At 54.9% G+C, this 22779-nt stretch overlaps 1 long non-coding RNA gene across 3 annotated transcripts; it reads right to left on the bottom strand.

The window, feature by feature from the left end:
• Positions 1 to 1888: 1888 nt before the first annotated feature.
• LOC128825801 (uncharacterized) lies at positions 1889 to 22477 on the bottom strand. Of its 3 annotated transcripts, none has more exons than XR_008442738.1 (3): positions 22365 to 22477; positions 19541 to 19664; positions 1889 to 2113 (listed from the first exon to the last, which is right to left on the bottom strand). It is a non-coding gene; the product is annotated as an uncharacterized LOC128825801 (long non-coding RNA). The 3 variants fall into 3 exon arrangements; XR_008442737.1 differs by having other exon boundaries at positions 1889 to 2099; XR_008442736.1 differs by lacking the exon at positions 1889 to 2113 and having other exon boundaries at positions 14999 to 19664.
• Positions 22478 to 22779: the final 302 nt, after the last annotated feature.

Raw genomic sequence — 22779 nt, 5'->3', positions numbered from 1 at the left:
AACTGGAATTTGTTTGGAGAGAAACTGCTAAGGAGCCTTATCAGCCCCGAACAGAGAGTACCTGGGAGCCTGCCTGGGTCGGGCGGGTCTGGTAAAGCCTCCCCCCAGATAAGGCTCTTCCCTGGACCTGCCACCCATTGGAATCTGGAACGATTCCCTCCGAGGTAACACCCGGGGCAGCCAGGGCAGGGCAGGGCACGGCCTGCTCCCTTAGAGCGTTAGGGCTTTCAGGAGTCAGAGGTGCCAGCGGAGCAGGTTGTACGTTAAAGCAGCGAAGGCAGTTGGGGGGCAGAGGAATTGGGTGCTTTGCCATTGCACTTGATCAGCTCAATTTGAAAATTCTTTCAAAGGAAATCCAGATGTATACATCTGACTGGGGTACATACACGTGTCTCATGTGCACATACACGTACACACATACATACGCACATGTACACATACATATATATACAGACGTACACATACACACACACACGCTATCCCTGGAGCGCCCCAGGATGCGACTGACGGGGTGGCTGGCTATTATGGAGGCAGAAGGGGGTTGGGAGAAAATAATCAAGAAGAACTTTTGCTGAAAATGCAAACCTAAACTGGAAATCTGTGCAGGGCTGGACTCAGCGAAAATGATCTTTTGAGCTGCTCTTATTAACCGTGGTCCTGTACTTCCTGGTTTGCGTCCGACCCAGGCAGGAGACTGGGCTGCTCTCAGCTGTAGAAGCCATTGGAATGAGCCAGGTCGGAATGAGCCAGGCCCTCAGAGCCTTCTGCCACCAATTGCCCCAGCAGTCACTGATCCACACCAAACCACGTCCTTCCACTCAGGCAGTTTCATATGCACACGTCAAACCCTTGGTTTGCCACTCAGACACCACGGTAGGGTGACCAGACATTAAGTGTGAAAAATCGGGACGGGGGTGGGGGGGTAATAGGAGCCTATATAAGAAAAAGACCCAAAAATCGGGTCTCTCCCTATAAAATCAGGACATCTGGTCACCCTACACCACGGTGATGGGCACAGTAAGGACCGAGAGACGCTAAACAGGCAGACAGACAAGGAAATAGTGGCCCTGCCTACAGCTGTGTGTGTGGTGCAAACGGATGAACACCAGCTGCTGGCTGAAGACACAACCTTAATTCCCGCATCTCCTGTCTGACAGCTATCGTTCGCTTGGCAGCCTGAGCTCCGATTTCTAACGCAGCGTTTTGCTCTGGCCTATTGTGGTTATCATGTCCGGGGCGCCTTGGCCCCTGGTATCAGGAGCGGTGCTAAGGAGGCTGCTTTTCAAAGGTCCTTAAGTAGAGTTGCCAACTTTCTACTTGCACAAAACCAAACGCCCTTGACCCAACCCCTTTCATGCCCTTCCCCAAGGCCCCACCCCCACTCACTCCAGCCCAGCCCACCTCCCTCAGTCGCTGGCTCTCACACCCTCACTCACTTTCACTGGGCTGGAGCTGGGGGTTGGAGTGCAGGGAGGGGTGAGGGCTCCGGTGGGGATGCGTGTTCTGGGATTGGACTGGAGATTAGGGGTTTGGGGTGCCATAGGGGGATCCGGGCTGGGGCAGAGGGTTGGGGTGCGGACTCTGGGAGGGAGTTTGGGTGCGGGAGGGGGCTCAGGGCTGGGGTAGGGGATTGGGGTGCGGGTGGGGGTGTGGGGTCTGGGAGGGATTAGGGTACAGGAGGGGGTTCCGACCTGGGGCAGGGGGTTGGGGTGCCGGGTGTGAGGTCTAGGAGGGAATTTGGGTGCGGGAGGGGGTTCCGACCTGGGGCAGGGGGTTGGGGTGCCGGGTGTGAGGTCTAGGAGGGAATTTGGGTGCGGGAGGGGGTTCCGACCTGGGGCAGGGTTTCTGGGTGCGAGCTGCGGCCAGGCGGCGCTTACCTCAGCCTGCTCCTGGTCAATGGCACACCGGTGCTAATGCAGGCTCCTGACCCCTGGTCTCCCTCCGCTGGCAGGCTCTGAGCAAGGCCTGCCCAGAGAACATGGATGACGAGCTCTCGATCCTGCTGACAGCACCCCCCAGCACAGACAAACTCCAGCACATCTTGGAGGTGAGCAGAATGGGGAGGGGCCGCAGGGGTTTTACCTTAGCCCTGGGGACTCCTAGAAAGAAGAGACTGGAAAATCCATGTTTCTATTGGATCCTTCCGAGTATGCATTCGTGATATAAACTCACTGGGTGACCTTGGGGTAACTCACTTCCCCCTTACGGCATCAGTCTTCTCCACTATCAAATCTACACTGGGGAAGAAGGACAGAAGCCCCGACAATCACCGTCACCTCTGGGTGTCTGGTCCTGGGAGCCGAAACCAACTGGACTATCTGCCCCATCTCCTAAACTGCCCTGTCTTTCCCTCCTAGGGCCTGGTCCTTAGTGCTCAGCCTGGCCCCTTCCCAGCTTGTCCCTGACCTTTAAAGGACTCTCCAAGCCCCTCCCATGCCTGCTTCCCTTGGGGTCTCTCTCCTGGCTGAGCACAGGCTGCCCTTCTATCTCTCAGCAGGCCTGGGTCCTAGTCACAGGCTGCGTCTTGTCACGTGACCCCCACACTTATTCCCTTCACCCTAGGGAACTGCATCACCTGGGCCAGGTGCAGTTGAGCTCCAACCCCTTTCCTGGCCATCTCACCCTGGGACAGGTTGAAACTGGAAACCTGTGGGTAACAGTAACTGGTTGCTCCCAAAGGTGCTGAAGACACAATGGAAGAGGAAATCCTTTGGCCTGGATTGAAATTATTCCGACTGAAAGTGAATGAGAGAAAATAGGTCCAGAGTTCTCTTCCTAGCAGCAGAAAATGTAGCGATTGATAGAGGTTCAGGTCAGAAAGGACCATTCTGTGCATCTAGTCGCCCCTCCTGTATAACTCAGGGCCTAGAATGTGACCAAGTGGTTCCTTCAGCCAACCATAGCATGGGACTGAGCCAGAGCACGTCTTTTGGAACGACATCCACATGCAGGAGAGCCAGCTGGCTACCAGAAAATCTCTCTTCTGCAGTGACGTGGGGTTAAGGGACACGGGGGAAAAGACATGGAGGCTGTGACTAAACTTAGAGCAGCAAGGCCAGGAAAACCAGGGTTAGGTCCCAGGCCTGGTTATCAGATCTGCTGTTTTCTATTCCTGGCTTTGGGACCATGAGCGAGTCTCTGCACCGCTGGGTGCCTCGGTTTCCCCAGCTATCAAATGGAGCTAATCAAGGTTTTGTTTGTTCTCCCCATTTTACAGGGTGGGAAACCGAGACACAGTTGGGACCTGTCTACACTACAGGTCTGTCGTGCGTTTGTAATCTGCTGACCCCCACATGTTGTTCAGAGCCTATGGACAACACAGCTTCTAAAGGTACGTTTCTTCTGTGCTTACCCCGTATGTACCAGCAGGGCTGGACAGCATTTCTCACTGTGATGTGGGGAGCAGGTCCTGGGTACTAAGGAAGCTCTCAAGGACTAATTTTTTAAAATAATTATTATCAATGAATTGGGAGAAAACATACAATCACTGCGGATAAGATTGGGGGGTGACAAAATACAGGCAGAGTGGTAATTCCTGATGGCCAGAGGGCAGTGATACAGAGCGATCTGGCTCATTCGGCCAGCTGGACCCATTCAAAGAAAACAAGTTTGAGCAGAGCCCAATGTAAGGTCCTATGCATGGCAACAAGGCACGCCGGCCACACCTCCAGAATGGGGACGTGTATCCAGGAAAGCAGTGACTCTGAAAAGGATTTAGGGGCCAGAGTGGAGAAGCCACTCAACATGAGCTCCCAGTGTGATGCTGTGGTGAACAGGGCTAAAGCCATCATTAGACGTAGGAGCAGAGCCGTGAGTAGGATAGGGAGGTGACAGCAGCAACAGTGAGACTGCTATTGGAATACTGCCTCCAGTCTTGGTGTCCTCCTTTGAAAAAGATGGTCCTAGAAATTGGAGCTGGGGCAGCAAAGAGCCACCAAATGTTCTGAGGGCTGGAAAAAAATGCCTTCTAGTGAGCTATTGAAAGAGCTCAACCTGTTTAGCTTATCAAAATAAGATTGAAGGGGACTTCATTGAAGTGTTGAAGTGCCTTAATGGAGAGAAAATACTGGGTATTAAAGGGCTCTCTAGTCTAGCAGAGAAAGGCAGAACAAGACCCAATGGCTGGAAGGTGAAAAGAGACAAATTCCTATGACAAATAAGGCACAAATATTCAACAGCGAGGATGACTGAACACAGGAAGAAGCTACCAAGGAAAGTGGTGGATTCTCCATCTCTTGATGTCATTAATAAAGACTAGATGCCTTTCCGGAATGTGTTTGCCCCAAAAATAGCTATTGTGGTGGACAGGAGGCCTGTGATATGCAGGGGGTCAGATTAGATGCTCTAACTGTCTCTTCTGTCCATAAAGTCTACTCATTTCTGAGAAACCAAGTGTAGCATTGAGAGCAGCTTTTGATGTTTTACTGTCTAGCCGGCTTGCTTCCTAGAATGAACACTCATTGAGTGGGGTGATCCACAGGGAGTAGCTCAAACCTCCAAAGTGTCTGCCCTGTGGCAGGACATTAGCACTGCAGGGGAGGGGTGGGTGTGGCAGTGACATCACAAAGGCGTTTTGCAGGACCTCAGCCTATTGGCCAAAGGTGCAGGGGAGGTGGTGACCTCACAGAGGGATGCTGACATCAGCCAGGCAGGACAGGGGCGCAGGGCCAGGGAAACCTCAGAGACCCCTGTGGCTTTGCTTCAGCAAGTCTCCTCTCGAGATCTCTCTTTGAGGTCTGAGAGAGTATTTGGGTTCATGTATGTGACCACCAGGAGGAACCTCTTTTGAGTTTTCTCCTTTCTCTTTCCTGATTTCACTAGAAAACTGACGTCCCTGTTTAGAAGGTAAGAGCCTCTGAGAGGTTTGGAACCTGTTCAGTCTGATGCATCTGGCGCCAGCTGAATTCTAGGCATGGAAAACACTAGCTTAAGGTGGTCGAATTTTATTCCCCACCTGGGATTTTGTCCCTTAGAATCTCTGGTGACATTAAGGTTTGTCCTTTTTCTTTTACCTTTTCCTCCATCCCTCCCTCCTTTCTTTTCATCTCTTACTTCTTTTGTCCTTTCCCTGTTCCCCTCCCACCACCAGGAGGGGGGTGTGTGTGTCGTGGGGGGTGCTCTACAACTCCCATTGTGGGAGGTCCACCGAAAAATGTGGGGCTGAAATAGTGCTCAGACAGTGATCCCCAGCGGTGACCTGGGCCATCATTTGGGCTCTCTGGTGAGAACCCTCATCCTCCCGCCCCTCGGTCTCTACCCTGATTGGCTGAGCAGGTGGTTATTGACAGGGAGGAGACTCAGGTCCCTGTTGTTTTCTTTTAAGACCAAGTAAATAGTCATAACCAGTCATATGTTCGACAAATTTTGCTGCTTCTCTGCAGTTCATTATTTTCTCTACCATTCCAGTTCTCCTAAAATACTTGCTGAATAATTACTATGAACTCTTGCTAGTCTGGAACTCACTTGAGAGCACTTTATTCAGGTCATTCAATGTCTGAAATTCAAGATCCGATGGTTAGTTTGAAAATCAGGGCTCTTGGGTCCTATTCTCAACTCTGCCACGGACTGGCTGTGTGACCTAAGACAACTCAATTCTCCTTTCTCAGCCTTAGCTTCTCCCTCTTTCAAGTAGGGATAACAATCCGCTCCTACCTACCTCCCGACAGGTGGAGGATGGGGATCTATTGGAGAGTGTCACTAGGAGCAGTGCATAAGATGAGGTGTCCTATCATGTTTACTCAGATCAGATTATGACATAATAGAATGGCTGAAATAGTCTATTTTATTTGTATTTTATTACGTTGCAATTGTTAAGAGCAGCAACTACTTAGCTCAGACTGAAACATCTCATCTAATGTTTGAGATCTAAGTGTCTCCTCTTTGTGTAGCTCAAACCTCCAAAGTGTCTGCCCTGTGGCAGGACATTAACACTGCAGGGGAGGAGTGGGTGTGGCAGTGACATCACAAAGGACTTTTGCAGGACATCAGCCTATTGGTCAAAGGTGCTGGGGAGGTGGTGACCTCACAGAGAGATGCTGACATCAGCCAGGCAGGACAGGGGCGCAGGGCAAGGGAAACCTCAGAGTTCCCTGTAGCTTTGCTTCAGCAAGTCTCCTTCTCGAGGTCTCTCTTTGAGGACTGAGAGAGTATTTAGGTTCACCTACATGAGCGCCAGGAGGAACCTCTTTTGAGTTTTCTCCTTTCTTTTTCCTGATTTTACTAGAAAACAGACGTCCCTGTTTAGAAGGTAAGAGCCTCCGAGAGGTTTGGAACCTGTTCAGTCTGATGCATCTGGCGCCAGCTGAATTCTAGGCATGGAAAACACTAGCTTAAGGTGGTCGAATTTTATTCCCCACCTGGGATTTTGTCCCTTAGAATCACTGGGGACATTAGGGTTTGTCCTTTTTGTTTTACCTTTTCCTCCATCCCTCCCTCCTTTCTCTTCATCTCTTACGTCTTCTGTCCTTTCCTCTGTTCCCCTCCCACCACCAGGAGGACTCTGTGTGTGTGTCGTGGGGGGTGCTCTGCAGTGGGAACAGGGACAATTCTCCAACTTTGGGCAGTCGAGAGCCTGGGTGAGATAAGGGGCGTTAAAGCCCTTTGTGAAGGAGAAAGGGGAGTTTCACGGTGTTGAGCACCAAGGAATTCTAAACTTTGCTAAAACATCCAGTCTGCAGAAACCAGAAATGGTCAGGGCCACATTGTAACCATTGTCTTTTTTAAAGCCCATTGAGGGATGTGAGTCCCACCCTTTTAGGTATCTGGCGTGCTGGGAGAAGAAAGGAGGTGCCTGTCTCCATTTTATGGCCTCAACAAACTAAGTGCTGTGCCCCAGTTCTCGTCAGAGATCCCTGAAAAAGAACGTCTTCCCATCAATTAACATACCTGGAAAGATACTGGAACTCCTTATTAAACAATCAGTTTGTCAGCACCTACAGGACAATTTGGTTCTTAGGACTAGTGAGCATGGACTTGTCAAGAACAAATCATTCCAAACCAATCCTAGCTCCTTCTTTGGCAGGGTTACGGGCCTAGTGGAGGTGGGTAAACAGTAGATGTGATCCATCTTGGTGTTAATAAGGACATTCTCACAAACAAACTAGGGAGATGAGGTCTAGATGCAATTAGTATAATATGTGTGCACAGATGGTTGCAAGCCCGTACTCCAACAGCCCAGAACCAAACACTCCTCCTCCTGGGCAGTGCGCTCCGACCTCTAATGGTCAGATGCTGCTTAGCACTGTCAGAGCAGCTTTTGCTGGGGGATTCTCCCAGCACTTTCCAATAGTGGGAAAGTATGAAATCCCCATTTGACTGCTGGGGACAGAGCCTAGAGCGGGGAGCAACTTACCCAAAGTCCTACAGGTCAATAGGAAACCAGCAATGGAACCCAGGAGTCCTGACTCCCAGTTCCCTGCTCCAATCACTCCAGCGGAGCACACTCCCTCTCAAAGCAGGGGGACCGGACATGAGGGCCTGGTTGTAATTGCCAGCTGTGGGAGGGAGTGTGCAGCAGTGGTTAGTGAAGGGGCCTGGAAATAAGGACTGCTGGGTCCCATCCCTGGCTCTGACACTTGGTGACCCTGAGCCAGTAGCTTCCCCGCCCCAGGCCTGGTTCTCATCAGTGGGGTTGGGGTCGCAGCCCCTACAGCCCAGGGGGGTTGGGAGGCTCCAGGAAGGTGTGTAAAGTGCCGGGATGTCAGGATCCCGGAGGCGCTGTCACCCCCGCACTAGGCCAGTGTTCTGCACCCCCTGCTGCTGGCCGAGTTTCTCTGTCCCTTGGCAATAAGACAGACTCTTGTTTTCACAGCCAGTCGATCGTCCAGTGCTATCACATTGCCTGCTGGCTGGGCAGGGTAACTCCTCAGGTCACCACCACCCTCTCCAGCCTGCCTTGGCTTTGGGGAGTGAGGAGAAGGGCGAGGGATGACACTGAACATCCTCCATCCATCGCTCTGTCAGCAGAGCAAGTGAGTGGCATTAGGGTTCCCCGTTGGCGTCCCCTGTCTGTCTGGGGAGAGGCAGAAAGAGGGGGAAAGAATCTCTCCCAAAGGAGATTGGATTTGCAAACCGCCCCCAGGAGCTCCTCGCTCTCAGACCGGGGAGGGGCTTCTCCAGAGCCGTCTCCAGTGTGTTTGGAAAGGTCCCAGCAATGGGGCTCCCAACCCTTCCCTTGTGGGAGACCGTTCCCCAGGCTGAGCGTCTCTGAGCTGGGCCAGACCCTGTGAGCTGCTGAGCATGGAAATCAATGGGAAAGGCAGGGGTCCTGGCCTTGCTCTGCCTCGGGACTTTGACCTGGGGAATGGTTTCCCAGGAGAAGTCCAGACTCCTGGGTTCTGTTCCTTCTCTAGCCTGGGGGGAGTGTGGCCTGGGACAGCAAGAGGGAGCTGCTTGTCCAAAGTGACTGAGCCCAGTGATGGAAAAGGAGGAGACTCCCCGGGCATTGCAGCCCCAGGGGTGACGAGGGGGAACGCTGGGAGCAGATCATGCAATGAACTCCTGCCAGTGCGTGTAGATTGCATTACGTGCACCCCTGTGGGGGAGGAGGAGCTGCTCTGGCTGGGGCAGGGATGGGGAGGGACCAAACAGGCTGGTTAGTGAGAGGCTGCCTTGACCCCAGACTCACGCCCGCTCCCCGCTCGGTTCCAGGATGGCCAGGCTCCTGAGGATGTTCAGGAAGAAGGCTCTGCAGGTGGCCCCAGAGCCTGAGGGAAGCAGCTGCCATCTTCCCCAGGAGCAGAGCGGCTCCTCCGTCCCCACTGGCGGGGAAGGAGCTCCCGGCCAGGCCAGGAGGTGGAAGTGCCCAGCCTTCTGGCGGAGAAAACCCGCTCCCAGCGCAGGCGCCGAGGTGGGAGAGGCCAGGTCGAAATGGAGCTGGGCCAGGATGCGGCTGGGCAGGCAGGACCCAGCGCAGGAGGGGAGCCGGGCAGGGTGACTCTGGGGCATGTTGTGTGGGCAGCAGCAGCCCCTGGAGCCCAGCCCTGATTCCCAGCAGGAGGCATCGCCCTGCCCGGTCACTGAGGACCTTCCAGCCTCCCCAGGGCAGGAGGTGGAGGATCCCTGTCCCACCACCAGCAGCTCGGCCCGCTCCCCATGGGACAGCAGCAGTGCCTGGGAATCGGGCAGCAGTGAGGCCGATGGACACCGCAGCTTTGTTCCAGGTGAGAAGTCAGGCTGGGCTCCGGGAGAGGTGAGGGCAGGACTGTGAACACCCTGGGCCCAGGCCCTCGATCAGTTCTATGGGGGCGGGTCCCCAGCCCAGGGGTCTGGCCTGAGCCACATGAACCCCACTGACACTAGATGCTGCCACTTTGGTCCTTGGTGCTCCAGTTGGGGGGAGGCACCTCTCAGGGAGTCCAGGACAGCGTGGGGGGGGGGTCTCTTTGCTATGGGCTCCTGAAGGAGTTGGCTTTGGAGAGAGGCTCACACCCAGGATCAGATACAGGAGGGGCAGCAGGGTCCAGGGAACAGGGGCTATTCCTGCCCAGCCACTGTCTGTCTGAGAAACCTTGGCCTTGTCATTCCCTGGCTCGGTGCCTCAGTTTCCCTTCTTGCCAGCCTGTGCCTATTTCCCTGCAGTTTCACCTGCGTGTTGGTGCCAGTCCCATCCCCGCACTGCACAGTCTAATACCGGCTCCTCTCTCTTGCCAGCACCATGACACCTGCCCTGGAGCCAGAGCTGGAGACCCACCTCCTCCGAGCTGCCCTGCACGCCGTCTTCACCCTGGGCATGGAGAAGGACACCACCCAAGTGCAGGTAGATCATTCTAAAGTCATGGATAGAAGAGCCAGCTGTCATCCTGCCATGAATCCTTGCTAATTGCCTGCAGTGGGATGTGAATGAGAGAGGCCAGGATATGTGTTTGGGGGTCTCACCAGTGCTTCCCAGAGACCCCACTTCCCATCCTGTGGCAAGTTTAGCCCCAGTTTCCCTAACTCTGACCCATGGCTCTCCCTTGCTTTCAGGATCTGCCTAGGGTCTTGCCAGACCTCCTGGACGCCATGCTGGGGAACCGTCTGGCAGAGTCCCCAGACACCGACAGGCTCCAGTACATCTTGGAGGTGAGCCCGACGAGAGGGGTGGGGGCAATTTTACCTTCACTCTTAGATCCATTTTCCAGTCTGTCCTCCTAGCCGGGCCCCCAGTGGGCGTCCTTGGTCAGGGCAGCCAGTGCAATGCCTCCTTTCCCCACAGCACATTAACTACTGGATCGTGTCCAGGGTGCCGCGACAGAGATCCAGGGCCATTAAGAGCAGCACGGCCCTGCTCAGATCCACCATCACCCTCCCTGAGTTTGACATAAGTGACCTCTGACCCCAGCTTCCTGACTCCAGGCGTAGGTGATCTGGCTCCGAGGGGCTGTGGGTTAGGAGTGTTCCTCTTCGGGGGGGCAGAGTCAGAGCAGAGAGTGAGCCTGGCTTGAGTCAAGTTCTTCTTGTCCTAGTTAAGTGGTGACTCTGGGCTTTTAAGGGGACCATGCTACAGGTTCATGCCTCCCTGTCATCCTGTAGCAGCTGGGAGCTGACAGGAAAATGCTGATGGAGTCCCCTCTCTCTCTCCCGTCCATTAGAACTCAGCGGAATTCCCCAGGATGGGTCACCACAGGGCACAGCTCGCTCTGTCCGTCAGTGACCCAGCCAAGGACATCAGCCGGCAGGCCAGGGAGGGGGTTTACCGGCTCTACCAACTGCTGCTGCACCAGAGGGGTAAGGAACCCAGCTGGGAAATGGCACCCGCTAGAAGAGTGAGACTGGGACCCCAGCCAATTTCTCTCAGACTGACCCCGGCTGGAGGATGAGTCTTTCTATCTCTTTCTGTGTTCCACACCACGCCCTGCAATTCTGTTGGGCCGGGCACGCAGCGAGGACTCTGCCCACTGTGCAGCCACCAATGGGATTGGAAGGACACAAGCCCTGCAACAAGAAGGACAAATGTGTGTGTGTCTCTCTCCCTGTCACCTACTCCCTCCTGGGGGAAACCCAGCAGCTGATGGGGGACAAGGTGAGCAGCTGCATTAGACTCAGGAGATTGGGGCGGGGCCCAGGCCTCATTCCCATCCTGTGGCCATTCGCTGGCCTTGCACAAGGAGCCTGGTGGGGAATGAAAGGGAGAGCAGGTGCTCCTGGGAAGGGAGATGAATTCACCTCCATGAGCAGGAGCGAGCCAGCTTGTCCCCGGAGCAGCTCCACCCAGCTCTTTAGCCAGGCTAATTAATGACAAGCTTTGCCTCATCCCAGACTTATGTTATTAGGACAGGGTGCTATTGCTCTTGGGAAGGGCAGGAGAGTCCCCCAAGTGCCCTCTGCGAGACTCTCCTGTCCCACAGGGCCGCACCCAATTCCTAGTGGTCTGGTGTCTGTGTCACCCGAGCCACCACCCAGAGTTGCTCTCATCACTGGCAGCCTGGGAGGCCAAGGACTGACGGGTGATGGCGTCTGACCAGGCAGGGCTGAGGCACATGGGCAGGGGACGCTTGTCCTGCTGCTGGCAAGGCTGGACCCCTTCTGGAGAGAACAGGAGGATTCAGTCAGCAGTAGGGTTACCATGTCTAATAAATAAAAAAAAGAGGACCCTCCACGGGCCCTGGCCCCGCCCATTTCCCCACCCCTAGCCCTGCCCCAACTCCGCCCCTTCCCCGTCCTAACTCAGCCCCCTCCTCCCTCCCACTCCCAGCCATGGGGAAAGGGCTGCCCCAGCGCTACCGGCTTCACGGTTTGCCGGGCAGCCCCCAGACCCTGCATCCCCGGTCGGCGCTTCCCCCGAGCCGCTGGAGCAGAGCATCTGGAACCGGCAAGGGAAGTGCCTGGCCCGTGGCTCGGGGTCCGGAGGTGGGGGGGCTGCCCGAAGCCAGTAGCGCTCGCTCGCGCAGCTTGGCTCTTAAAGTCTGATAGGGGAGGAGCGGAGCACGGCAGCCGCGGGAGGTGAAGTGCCCGGCCAGCATTTTCCCGGACATGTTTGGCTTTTCGGCAATTCCCCCCGGACGGGGGTTTGATTGCCGAAAAGCAGGACATATCCGGGAAAAACCGGACATATGGTAACCCTAGTCAGCAGGGGCTGCCGATCCGTCCCATTCACCAGGGCTGCCATCCTGCGGCTTCCGCATTAGTGGCTGGGGAAAGGGAAATGGGATGGGGGTGACTTGGGGAAAGGTCTCAACCTCCCCACATCCCACTTCACGGCTGCCAGAATCCCTCCTGCCCCCCCGCTACAGTCCCCTCCCTACCCAACCTGGGTGGGGCTGGAGGAGAGGGGTCTGAGAACTTGAGCTGTGGATTGGAGGTGGAACAGCTGTCAGGGGCACTGAGGGGGAGGTGGCAGGAGCTCCCCGTACAAGGAGGGGGGTTGCCACTGGAGGTCACTAGGAAGGACAACAAGACTCCATCCTGGGGGTCAGGAGGGGAAATCCATCCCTCAGAGGTGGGCAGGGGCTGGGTGGAAATGCTGCTGGTTCCAGGGGCCGTTAATCCCCCCTGATTCCTTGGAGGCGTCTGAGTCTCAGAGAGGTTCTTGTTCCCTTGTAGTAGGAAGACGTCACGGCCAATGTGATGCGCCAGCTCCGTATCATGCGGCACTTGCGCCAGGTGCCCGAGGCGCTGCAGGGCCTGTGCCTCTGAGGCCACCAGCAACTCCCGCTCCCTGCTGCAGGTACTGCTCTGGCTCTCTGTAAATGCGGAGCTAGTGGAAGGAGAAATGGAGCCCCTGGCACTCACAGAAACCCTCTCCCCTCTCTGTGGAGCAGGGTCCTTTCCTCTGCCCCCAAATTCCTTCATCTGGGACAGGAGCTCTTTCCCTCACACCCATTCCCCTCCCCCCTTTCCTTGATCTACCCCCATCCCATTCCCCCTGCGCCCAGGCAGAGCTCTGCCTGCCCCATATGGTGCAGAAAGGCCTGTGATATGCAGGGGGTCAGATTAGATGCTCTAACTGTCTCTTCTGCCCATAAAGTCTACTCATTTCTGAGAAACCGAGTGTAGCATTGAGAGCAGCCTCTGCTGTTTTACTGTCTAGCCAGCTTGCTTCCTAGAATGAACACTCATTGAGCGGGGTGATCCACAGGGAGTAGCTCAAACCTCCAAAGGGTCTGGCCTGCGGAAGGACATTAACACTGCAGGGGCGGGGCGGGTGTGACAGTGACATCACAAAGGCCTTTTGCAGGACATCAGCCTATTGGTCAAAGGTGCTGGGGAGGTGGTGACCTCATAGAGAGATGCTGACATCAGCCAGGCAGGACAGGGGCCCAGGCCCAGGGAAACCTCTGAGTCCCCTGTAGCTTTCCTTCAGCAAGTCTCCTTCTCGAGGTCTCTCTTTGAGGACTGAGAGAGTATTAGGGGTCACATACGTGAGCGCCAGGAGGAACCTCTTTTGAGTTTTCTCCTTTCTTTTTCCTGATTTCACTAGAAAACTGATGTCCCTGTTTAGAAGGTAAGAGCCTCCGAGAGGTTTGGAACCTGTTCAGTCTGATCCATCTGTTCCACAAGTTCTTCAGTCCAATCCACTTCCTTAAGTAATTTCCTTAATTTTTTAAAGTTAGCCCTTTTGGGAAAAAAACCTCTAGTCACAGATCTATTTTTGTTTACCCTTCCATTTAGTTTAAACTGAATTAGCTCATGATCGCTCAAACCAAGGCTGTCTCCTGCAACCATCATTTCTTCTAAGAGATCCTCACTACTCACCAAAACCAAATCTAAAATGGCATCCCCTCTTGTTGGTTCAGCAACTACTTGGTGAAGGAATCCATCAGCTATCACATCTAGGGAAATCTGAGCCCTATTATATTAATAGCACTTGTCCTCCAGTCTATATCTGGGAAGTTAAAGTCTCCCATGATCACACAATTCCCATTAGTATTTACTTCATTAAAAACATTGAAGAGGTCTCTATCCCTATCCAAATCAGACTCCTGTTCTAATAGACAGCAACCCCCACCCCCCCGCCCCCGAAAGGCAGAGATAGAGCCCAGGAATCGAGATGGTGGGGAAATTTCATTGAAACCGTTTCTGACCGAAAATCCTATTCAAACTAAACCAGTTTGTTTCTTGAAATCATAACAAGTGGCAATGAAAATTCTTTGTCACAATGTGTTAAATTGTCTCGTGGCACTCAAAGAGGAGACACGTAGATCTCAAAAATTAGATAAGATGCTTCAGTCTGAGCTAAGTAGTTGCTGCTCTTAACAATTGCAAAATAATACAATACAAATAAAATAAACTATTTCAGCCATTCTATTATGTCCTAATCTGATCTGAGTAAACATGATAGGACACCTCATCTTATGCACTGCTCCTAGTGACACTCTCCAATAGACCCAGCAGTCCTTATTTCCAGGCCCCTTCACTAACCACTGCTGCACACTCCCTCCCACAGCTGGCAATTACAACCAGGCCCTCATGTCCGGTCCCCCTGCTTTGAGAGGGAGTGTGCTCCGCTGGAGTGATTGGAGCAGCGAACTGGGAATCAGGACTCCTAGGTTCCATTGCTGGTTTCCTATTGACCTGTGGGACTTGGGGTAAGTTGCTGCCCCCTCTAGGCTCTGTCCTCAGCAGTCAAATGGGGATTTCATACTTTCCCACTATTGGAAAGTGCTGGGAGAATCCCCCAGCAAAAGCTGCTCTGACAGTGCTAAGCAGCATCTGTTTGCTTGTGAGAATGTCCTATGGGACTGTGTCAAAAGCCTTATTAACAGCAAGATAGATCACATCTACTGTTTACCCACCTCCACTAGGCCCCTAACCCTGCCAAAGAAGGAGCTAGGATTGGTCTGGAATGATTTGTTCTTGAAAAGTCCATGCTCACTAGTCCTAAGAACCAAATTGTCCTGCAGGTGCTGACAAACTGATTGTTTAATAAACAGAGGCTGCTCCCAATGCTACACTCGGTTTCTCAGAAATGAGTAGACTTTATGGGCAGCAGAGACCGTTAGAGCATCTAATCTGACTCCCTGCATATCACAGGCCTCCTGTCTACCACAATAGCTACTTTTGGGGCAAACACATTCCGGAAAGGCATCTAGTCTTTATTAATGAGATCAAGAGATGGAGAATCCACCACTTTCCTTGGTAGCTTCTTCCTGTGTTCAATCATCCTCGCTGTTGAATATTTGTGCCTTATTTGTCATAGGAATTTGTCTCTTTTCACCTTCCAGCCATTGGGTCTTTTTCTGCCTTTCTCTGCTTGATTAAAGAGCCCTTTAATACCCAATATTTTCTCTCCATTAAGGCATTTCAACACTTCAGTGAAGTCACCTTTCAATCTTCTTTTGATAAGCTAAACAGGTTGAGCTCTTTCAATAGCTCACTAGAAGGCATTTTTCTCCAGCCCTCAGAACATTTGGTGGCTCTTTGCTGCCCCAGCTCCAATTTCTAGGACCATCTTTTTCAAAGGAGGACACCAAGACTGGAGGCAGTATTCCAATAGCAGTCTCACTGCTGCTGTGTCACCTCCCTATCCTACTCACGGCTCTGCTCCTTCGTCTAATGATGGCTTTAGCCCTGTTCACCACAGCATCACACTGGGAGCTCATATTGAGTGGCTTCTCCACTCTGGCCCCTAAATCCTTTTCAGAGTCACTGCTTTCCTGGATACACGTCCCCATTCTGGAGGTGTGGCCGGCGTGCCTTGTGGCTACGTATAGGACCTTGCATTGGGCTCTGCTCAAACTTGTTTTCTTTGAATGGGTCCAGGTGGCCGAATGAGCCAGATCGCTGTATATCACTGCCCTCTGGCCATCAGGAATTACCACTCTGCCTGTATTTTGTCACCCCCCAATCTTATCCGCAGTGATTGTATGTTTTCTCCCAATTCATTGATAACAATTATTTTAAAAAATTAGTCTTGAGAGCTTCTTCAGATCCTTAGTACCCAGGACCTGCTCCCCACATCACAGTGAGAAAGGCCATCCAGCCCTGCTGGTACATACGGGATAAGCACAGAACAAACAAACTTTAGGAGCTGTGTTGTCCATAGGCTCTGAACAACATGTGGGGGTCAGCAGATTACAAATGCATGACAGACCTGTAGTTTAGTCAGGTCCCAACTGTGTCTCGGTTTCCCACCCTGCTCTAAGTTTAGTCGCAGCCTCCATGTCTTTTCCCCCGTGTCCCTTAACCCCACGTCACTGCAGAAGAGAGATTTTCTGGTAGCCAGCTGGCTCTCCTGCATGTGGATGTTGTTCCAAAAGACATGCTCTGGCTCAGTCCCATGCTATGGTTGGCTGAAGGAACCACTTGGTCACATTCTAGGCCCTGAGTTATACAGGAGGGGCGACTAGATGCACATAATGGTCCTTTCTGACCTGAACCTCTATCAATCGCTACATTTTCTGCTGCTAGGAAGAGAACTCTGGACCTATTTTCTCTCATTCACTTTCAGTCGGAATAATTTCAATCCAGGCCAAAGGATTTCCTCTTCCATTGTGTCTTCAGCACCTTTGCGAGCAACCAGTTACTGTTACCCACAGGTTACCAGTTTCAACCTGTCCCAGGGTGAGATGGCCAGGAAAGGGGTTGGAGCTCAACTGCACCTGGCCCAGGTGATGCAGCTCCCTAGGGTGAAGGGAATAAGTGTGGGGGTCACGTGACAAGACGCAGCCTGTGACTAGGACCCAGGCCTGCTGAGAGATAGAAGGGCAGCCTGTGCTCAGCCAGGAGAGAGACCCCAAGGGAAGCAGGCATGGGAGGGGCTTGGAGAGTCCTTTAAAGGTCAGGGACAAGCTGGGAAGGGGCCAGGCTCAGCACTAAGGACAAGGCCGTAGGAGGGAAAGACAGGGCAGTTTAGGAGATGGGGCAGATAGTCCAGTTGGTTTCGGCTCCCAAGACCAGACACCCAGAGGTGAAGGTGGTTGTCGGGGCTTCTGTCCTTCTTCCCCAGTGTAGATTTGATAGTGGAGAAGACTGATGCCGTAAGGGGGAAGTGAGTTACCCCAAGGTCACCCAGTGAGTTTATATCACGAATGCATACTCGGAAGGATCCAATAGAAACATGGATTTTCCAGTCTCTTCTTTCTAGGAGTCCCCAGGGCTAAGGTAAAACCCCTGCGGCCCCTCCCCATTCTGCTCACCTCCAAGATGTGCTGGAGTTTGTCTGTGCTGGGGGGTGCTGTCAGCAGGATCGAGAGCTCGTCATCCATGTTCTCTGGGCAGGCCTTGCTCAGAGCCTGCCAGCGGAGGGAGACCAGGGGTCAGGATTATGGAAACTGGGGTGATACCTGCCAGGATGACAGCAGGCTCTGTAGTCCTTCCCCAGAGCAGCTCTCTGCAGTGGGCCTGGTGCACAGCAGTGTAGGGAACAGCCAAGCTGCTAGGGATGGGAGCTGGGCTTCCTGGCAGAGTCCAGCACCCAAAGCCCAGCATCTGCAAGGAAGGGATTCCCCACAGAGGGGCAACATCCTCTCCCACACACAGGGAGTCTCCCCCTGAGACTTGATTCATCCTATGGCCTGTTCCCATCTCTGCCCACCACACTCCCAACTCAGCAGCTCCAGCTACCGAAGGGAGCACGAACCAGACGCCATCCTGCTCCTGGGACAGAGGAGTAGGTTGATGATCTACCTGGATGTGAGCGTTGGCCTTCCCCATGCCCAGGGTCTAGACTCCATTCAGGGCAGCGCACAGGAACTGCGATTCCGATTCTGGATCTAGTGGCAGCTTCAGTTTGCTGACAGGAGATGTACATGAGACCTTGCAGTTGCGGGGGTGACACAGGCACTAACATGTGCATGGGAGTTTGAGCAACAGGGCAGAGGTCTGTGTGGGGCAAGGAGGGCAGGGATTTGGGAAGCAAGAGCCGAGGATCAAACCCTTTCTTAATGTGGGTCGGGATGATCCCCATTTCAAAGATAGAGAAAGTGAGGCACCAGGTGGGAGAGTGACCTGGCCAGGGTCACGTTACCGCTCAGTGGCAGGACTGCAAACAACCCATTCCCCGATCTCCTCACTGGACGCTGCTGCCCCTCCTGTATGACCCCTCCAGCCATCCTCGCCCACAGGCCATCCCCACCACTCGCCAATACCAGGCTGTTTCCACAATGGAAGCAGGCTTGTAACAGAGTTCACTCAGCGATAGGTGCCCCTTTCTTCAAGGCCTGGGGTCACAGATTTCTTGGGCTAGCACGCCCGCCAGCAGGTTTTTGGCTGGGAACTCAGCCCTTCGGCCAGGCAACCATCTTTTAGTCCCACTCCTTCCTGGGTCGCGCTCATCCCAAACAAAAAGTCAAAAAATGTCTTGAACTGAAACAAGATCCTCTGTCCCTTGGGGGCTTTTCCTCAGCCTGACTTTGGCTCGGCCTGCCCTTGCTGGCCTTGGTAGCCCTTTCTATGGCCCTGTACATCCCCTTCCTTAGAGACCGTGGGAGAACCAGTCCTACCCTGGATTCTAGGCTCTGCCCCAAGGCCCTGTACCCAACAGCTAGGCCTGCTCCTGTACCTTTGTTGCGGTTTCCCCTGGTTTCCCCTCAGCTGGAGCTCACTCTGTAATCCATTTGGCCTAGCTCCAGGCTTTATAGCCCACAGGCCAAGCCCCCCGTTATATACCCTCCTCCTTAGAACCTGGCCCACGCAGGGGCAAGTTCTATTCTTCTCCAAGCTTCATCCCTCCTCATCTCATCGCTGTCACCGGCTGCGCGCTTGTACAGCCCGTGCGCAGTGTCTGCAGCTCCAGTGCCAGCTCGCTCGGGGCAAACCTTCTCTTCTGCAGTATCCCGACGCTCTTCCTGCAGCCACTCAGTCTCATGAACAGCTGCTTGCAGAGCCTCTTCTGAAGCCTTTAGCGTCTTCTGTTGCCTTTTTGCTACTGCCGCTGCATCTGCCAAAACCTTTTCGGTCAGGCTCTGAGAACCCACCATGGACTGCTCCACCCTTGTGTTTGTCCCTCCTCCAGTCTGCTTCATCTCTGGGCCAATCATTTCGTCCTTCATCTCCCTGCAGCAGGGTGTGTTGGTGGAGGGTCTGCAAGGTCCATGGCCACCCCAGCCACCTCCACCTTGCCTGCCTCATGGGGGTTTGTGTCAGAGGACACCTTCTCCTTTCTTTCTAACTTCTTAGGGCCCTGGCCCCTCGTTCAGCCACTCAGCAATTTCCTAAGCAGGCCGTGTCTTTTGATATGGCCTGCTTCTCTGCCCCCAAAACAAAGAACTCTTGCTCCCATCTTGGCATTAGGCCACGCTTGTACACTTTCTCATGCCCTTCTCCCTGGGCTAACCTTCTCAGCACAGCCCAGGCATGCTCTCCTTCTCTGCTCTTTTTGTCCATGGGCATAGACCTGGACCCAACAGCTAGGTCTGCATCTTTCTCTTTGCTGCACTTTTCCAACCTCTCTTCTCAAGTTCCCCTCCAGGCTTTCCTTGCTGCTCTGAACTTCCTACCTCGTTCTCAATCCTGTTGCTACCCCAGCTGGGGTGTATCACCACTGAAGTCTGGCTCTTTATGGGGGGTGGATACGGTGCCTCTCAGTTCGGGCTCATTCTGTAATCAGCTTTCTGTGAGTGCCAGGGGGCTCCATTTCCCCTTCCACTAGCTCCCCATTTACAGAGAGCCAGAGCAGTACCTGCAGCAGGGAGCGGGAGTTGCTGGTGGCCTCAGAGGCACAGGCCCTGCAGCGCCTCGGGCACCTGGCACAAGTGCCGCATGATACGGAGCTGGCGCATCACATTGGCCGTGACGTCCTCATGCTGCAAGGGAACGAGAACCTGTCTGAGACTCAGACGCCTCCGAGGAATCAGGGGGGATTAACGGCCCCTGGAACCAGCAGCATTTCCCCCCAGCCCCTGCCCACCTCTGAGGGATGGATTCCCCCTCCTGACCCCCAGGATGGAGTCTTGTTGTCCTTCCTAGTGACCTCCAGTGGCAACCCCCCTCCTTGTACGGGGAGCTCCTGCCACTTCTCCCTCAGTGCCCCTGACAGCTGTTCCACCTCCAATCCACAGCTCAAGTTCTCAGACCCCTCTCCTCCAGCCCCACCCAGGTTGGGTAGGGAGGGGACTGTAGCGGGGGGGGGGGGCAGGAGGGATTCTGGCAGCAGTGAAGTGGTATGGGGGGAGGTTGAGACCTTTCCCCAAGTCACCCCAGCCACTAATGCTGAAGCCGCAGGATGGCAGCCCTGGTGAATGGGACAGATCGGCAGCCCCTGCTGACTGAATCCTCCTGTTCTCTCCAGCAGGGCCGGCTTTAGGAAGGGCGGGGCCCAATTTGAACATTTTTGGCGGGGCCCCGGCAGGGATGACTAACAAAAAAAAATGTAAAAAAAAGCCTTTCATTTCTTCCATGTATTATTTACTTTCCATAACTATATAAATAATAAAATTATATATTATGTAAATTGCATCATATATGCTGTTGATCGGTTATTAATGAGCTCCGTTTCATGTGTGTGGGTCCCCGCCACTCCCTGGGGGTGTGCTAGGGTGACCAGATGTCCTGATTTTATAGGGACAGTCCCGATTTTTGGGTCTTTTTCTTATAGGATCCTATTATCCCCCACCCCCTGTCCCGATTTTTCACACTTGCTGTCTGGTCACCCTAGTGATGTGCACATGTGTGGGTCCCAGCTGCTCCCTGCCCCCCTCATTGAAGCAGGTGTGCAGGGTTACTGCCCTGGGAACTGCAGGGCACCAGTGGACATGGGGCTGGCTAGAGGCAGGGCAGGGGCTCACTGGAGGTAGGGTCTGGCTGCAGGCAGGGCAAGTGGTGCGGGGCTGGTTGGAGACAGGGGTGTGTGGGGCTGGTTGGCTTTGGGCAGGGCCGCAGGGGGGTGCGGCAGGGGTTGCCTGGAGACAGGGCAGGGGGTGCGGCAGAGGCTGGCTGCAGGCAGGGCAGGGGGGCGGGGCTGGAGCGGGCAGAACAGAGGGAGCGGGGCTGGAGGTAGGGCAGGGGTGCAGCAGGGGCTGGCTGCGGACAGGGGGTGCAGGGCTGGCTGGAGATGGGGCTGTCTGCGGGCAGAGCAGGGGGTGCGGGGCTGGTGCGGGGACGGGGTGCAGCAGAGGCAGCTGGAACCCCGGCCCTTTAAATATCCCCCGAGTCCCCCGCTATCCCAGGGCTCTGGGGGCTATTTAAAGGGCCCAGGGCTCCCCTGCTTCTACCGCCCCGGCCCTTTAAATAGCCGCGGGAGCCCTGGGGAAGCAGCGGGGCTCCAGTGGCTATTTAAAGGGCCGGGGCAGTAGAGGCAGCGGGAGCCCTGGACTTTTTAAATAGCCCCCAGAGCCCCGCAGCCCTACCCCAGGGCTCCAGCAGTGGGGGTCTGGTAGCAATTTAAAGGGCCTGGGGCTCCGGCCCCTGCTGGGAGCCCTAGGTCCTTTAAATTGCCCCCTGGGGAAGCCGTGCCACCCTGGTACAGCGAAACCGGCTCTTGCTGGTACACCGTACCGGGGCTTGGGCCCGGGGCCCGATTCAGGGGAATTGGTTGAATTGGCCTAAAGCCGGCCCTGGTGGGGTATGGCCACAGAGCCGCAGGGAGGGGAACCCTGAGGTGTGGGGGCTGAGTGGGTACTGGGAGTTCCTCCTGAAGGGACGGGGGTTGGCCAAGGTCACTCAGCCCCGGGGTGTGGGAGGGGGACTGGCTGAGGGCACTCAGAGCCCCAGGAAGTGGGGGGGGGGCTGAGGGGAGGGACTGGCCAGGGGCACTCAGAGCTCGGGGGGGGGCTGTCCAGGGGGGGCACTCACAGCCCCAGGAGGTGGGTGGGGGAGGTGCACACAGGATTTCAGGAATTCCCTGGCAGTGAAGAGCTGCTGGCGGCAGGGAGGAGCCAGCCGTGACAATCCCCACTTGGGATCCCTGGCTGGGCTAGTGGCTATGGGGGCCCGTGGCCAAGCTGCAGTGGAAGGTGACCTGAAGGAAATGCCTCGGCCTCGGCCTCCGGCTAGGAAGGGCCTGGGCCAGACAATGACCCACCACGCAGTGTCCCAGCTCCCTGCCCCACACCTGCGGGGCACGGCCCCTCCTCTGTAGGGAGGTTGGCATGTACCTTAGTGCTGCTTCCTCCATCCCCAAAGGCCTCTCCCAGCCAGTCTCTGGCAACCCCTGCCGTTCAATACGCACATTACCCTGCTGTGACATACTGGGGGGGGGGAACCCCTCGGGGATGGGGGGGCTGTCACACAGCTGGGCAATTTAACCCGGCTGGGCAGGAGTGACTGTCTCCCTGGAGCTGGGGTCTCTGCTCCTCTGAGTCTCAGCCCAGGTGTCTCTCTGCCCTTCCCCCCAGTTATCCCCGGGCGAGGTGGGAGCGCCCCACGTTGAGTTCCAGCCCCACATTCGCACCCACAAGTGCTGGTGGGTTCCAATCCCAGCTGAACACGCCCACCCGGCCCTAGTGCGGAGCAGAAGGGATCAGCGCTGCCCCACAGACCCTTTGGCTCTCCGAGCCCGCTCTTACCCATCACTGCAGCACGTCTGGCCCAGGCTGAACACTGCTGCTCTGTGCAGAGAGGCTGGCACTTCTCGCTCTGGCTGTACGAGGGGCAGGTGCTGCTACCGACTGCTCCCCCTAACCCCGCCCTGCTGCGCTCTGGGGATGCTGCCCTCCTGTGGAGCTCTCAGGTGTCTTGAACTGGAATTTGTTTGGAGAGAAACTGCTAAGGAGCCTTATCAGCCCTGAGCAGAGAGTACCTGGGAGCCTGCCTGGGTCGGGCGGGTCTGATACAGCCTCCCCCCAGATAAGGCTCTTCCCTGGAGCTGCCACTCATTGGAATCTAGAACGATTCCCTCCGAGGTAACACCCGGGGCAGCCAGGGCAGGGCAGGGCATGGCCTGCTCCCCAGGAGCGTTAGGGCTTTCAGGAGTCAGAGGTG

The sequence above is a fragment of the Malaclemys terrapin genome, chromosome 18 (genome assembly GCF_027887155.1).
Source record: "Malaclemys terrapin pileata isolate rMalTer1 chromosome 18, rMalTer1.hap1, whole genome shotgun sequence".
Taxonomy (NCBI): domain Eukaryota; kingdom Metazoa; phylum Chordata; order Testudines; family Emydidae; genus Malaclemys; species Malaclemys terrapin.
Note: the sequence above shows the minus strand (reverse complement) of the source record. Positions and strands in the feature narration are given on the sequence as shown.